The sequence below is a fragment of the Myotis brandtii genome, unplaced genomic scaffold (genome assembly GCF_000412655.1).
Source record: "Myotis brandtii unplaced genomic scaffold, ASM41265v1 scaffold284, whole genome shotgun sequence".
Lineage (NCBI taxonomy): Eukaryota > Metazoa > Chordata > Mammalia > Chiroptera > Vespertilionidae > Myotis > Myotis brandtii.
Window position 1 is genome coordinate 221,356 of NW_005360846.1, and position 3,285 is coordinate 224,640.

Here is a 3,285-nt window from a genome sequence, read left to right on the forward strand (position 1 = left end):
GCTTCAATTGAAAATTCCCACTGGTATTCCCACACAACAATAACGTCAGCCTGTCCTTCTTTGGCTTGTGTCCTGGCACTGACTTCTGTATGATGTAGGTCTTTTTTGGCATTTTTTTCCAGAAGAGGCCTGTCTCATAATTGAACCCTTACTGGGGAACACATCCCTTGGCCTCTACGAATTATTGAAGTTCTGTCACTAAATCAGCAGCTACTTTATTAGAACTGGCAGCCTCCTCATGCCTCACTACTCTATGAATGCCACTTTTCTTAAATTTTTTTATTTTCAAAGCATATATTTTTAATTTTTTTTTACAATATACAAAATAAATCTATTACCAGAGTGTAGCTACAAAATAATTAGCCATTTGTATGCAATAAACATTAATATTTCAAAAAATAAAAAGATTTAAATTATAATATTACCAAAACTGTACCAACATAGTATAATATCACAAAAGTGTAGGAAATATTAAAAATCTGCAAATAGCAGGATTACATCTATTCTAAAATAGTTTTTTTCCTCTGGCTCTATTTTTGTTCATCAGTTTATGCTGTTCATTATATTCCACAAATGAGTGAGCTTATTATATATCCATGCTGTTGCAAATGGTAAGAATACCTTCTTTTTTACATTGTGTAGATGTACCACAGGTTTTTAAAATATATTTTTATTTATTTTAGAGAGGAAGGAAGAGGGAGAGAGAGTTAGAAACATCAATGATGAGAGAGAATCACTGATCGGCTGCCTCCTGCACGCCCCCTACTGGGGATCGATCCCACAACCCGGGCATGTGTCCTTGACCGGAATCGAACCTGGGACCCTTCAGTCCGCAGTCTGACGCTCTATCCACTGAGCCAAACTGGCTAGGGCAGAGATGGGAGACTTTTGAGGATCAAGATTAACTATAATTCTCTTTAGTCAGAAAAATAATTTTTTCAACTTTAGTGGCCTTAGTTGTGTGACTCTGTGATCATATTTCCATGTCAGCTGCTAGAAATCTTGATTACAGTGAACTAGTCATTCATCAAAAATTAAGCATTAGAGCTGAAATTCTAGGCTGTTAACCTTGTGAATGTAGAGGTCTCCTATGAGAATTTTTAAGGCATTTTTATATTATCAATATTTGCTTCCATTTAATTGTCCCTCCCTCGTTTCTCTTTTTCTCATCTGTTTCTAATTTATATTTGTATTTTATGTATCTCTGTAAAGTGCTTTATACTTGGGGGCAAGATAGGATATTTATTTATTACTTATTGTTAATTTATCTTTATTATTGAAATTATTACAGATGTGTTTCTCTCCCACCCCCAATTGAATCCCTCTACTCCACTCTCCTCCCTCTCCCCAAGACAGATATCTAAAAACCAACCCTAAACCCTCTGTGTTTAGGAATTTCCCTTTGGGGGAAAAAAAATTTCTCTCCTGTTATGTGTTTCTTTTCCTATGTAAAACACACTTTTTATTTGGAAGCATTCCTTTCTCTTTCCCATCTCTGCTTAGTAAAATAAACTCATCCTTTAAGGTAAAGGATCAGTTAAAATGTTTTTGCTGCTTAAATGACTTCTCCGACACCCTATCCCTTGCAAAATAGTTGTTCAAGGTTGTTGGCATTGAGAATATGTCTAGAGTAGGGCCTGGCATATTTTTAGTGAACTTTTACCCACTCTACTCAATGTTTTATTTTTCTTTAAAAGCATTTATCATTTTTGTACTTAGCTATTAGTTTTATGTGTTTGCATTTTCCCCTTTGATATTAACTGTCAATATACTATTAGTATTCTATTTCTTTTTAAACTTTTAAAAAATAGATATTTTTATTGATTTCAGAAAGAAAGGGAGAGGGAGAAAGTCATGGAAACATCAATGATGAGAGAGACACATTGATCGGCTGCCTCATGCACACCCCACACTAGAGATCGAGCCCACAATCCATGCACGTGCCTGCCTGGGAATTGAACCATGTATGACCTCCTGATTCATAAGTCAATGCTCAACCACTGAGCCACACTGGCCAGGCAATATCCTATTTCTTAATCCCCATTCTCTTCCTTTTCTCCTTTTTCAGTCATGTAGTCATGTAATATTTTGTAGTGATTGTGTTAAGGCACTTGTCAGAATGGTTCATTGTAGCCATGTGAAAGACTGGATGCTTGTAAAAGTTGAACATTTACTGGTATAACCAGAATGGTGGTTGATTGGTTCATGTTAAACAGGATGGATATTCTGCTGGTTTGTATCAGGGTTCCTGAACTTGATTGATTGATTCCGTTACAAGAAATAATCACTTGATTGAAGACATTAGTATATGTACTGTTTGTAGAAATCACAGGAATTGAATAACCATTATGTTAGTTGGGCAGAAAATTTGCTAAAATAATAGATAATAGTATTTGTCTTAAAAAACACACACACAAAAACTTTGCCAGCATGATGAAGTCAAGGAGACCTAGTTTAGCCATAGGTAGCTTGTGAGAAAAAGAGCTGTGTTGATCACCTTTTGTGTTAGTCACAATAGACCAGGTTATTCTGTGATTAAAAGCACACACAACCCTAAAATCTCAGTAGCTTAAAGCACAAAGGTTTATTTCTCATTGGCCTAGGTTAGAGTCTCTGTTCATTGAGGTTACAATCTCAAACTTTGCCGGAGAAAGGCAATGTTTTTCTGGAGGCTTTGTTTAACCAATAGTTAAATTCTCTGGCTAGAAGTGAATGGAGACACTTCCACTTACAAATCATGGGCCAACTTTAATCACCTGGTGTCTGCCAACTATAGGGGGCCAAGAAATCTCTTACTTGAGTGCCTGCAAGGGGGGAAAACCAGAAATATTTGACAACAGTACTAATGATTACTATATTATATTGCTAGCACTTGACAGATAGTATATATTCAGTAAATACATGTTCAGTGGGTGGTACTGTTCAGGTAGCTGCTAAATTTAAATCTCTGTAAGGGGTGTTACAGAGGGAACGGCTGATAGATTATATTAGATCAGTGGTTCTCAACCTTGGCTGCACATTAGAATCACCTGGGAATCTTTTTAAAATCCTGATTTCTGGGCCTCATCCTTTGGAAATTCTGTTTCTTTGTTACTAATGTTGTGGCCTCACCCCATAACAAAGAAACAGAATATCCGGAGGATGAGGCCCAGGAATCAGGATTTTAAAAAGATTCCCAGGTGATTCTAATGTGAGCCAAGGTTGAGAACCACTGTATTAGATGAATTAAGCAGACTTTTTATTCTTTTTAAAAAATATATTTTTATTAGTTTTTAGAGAGAGAGA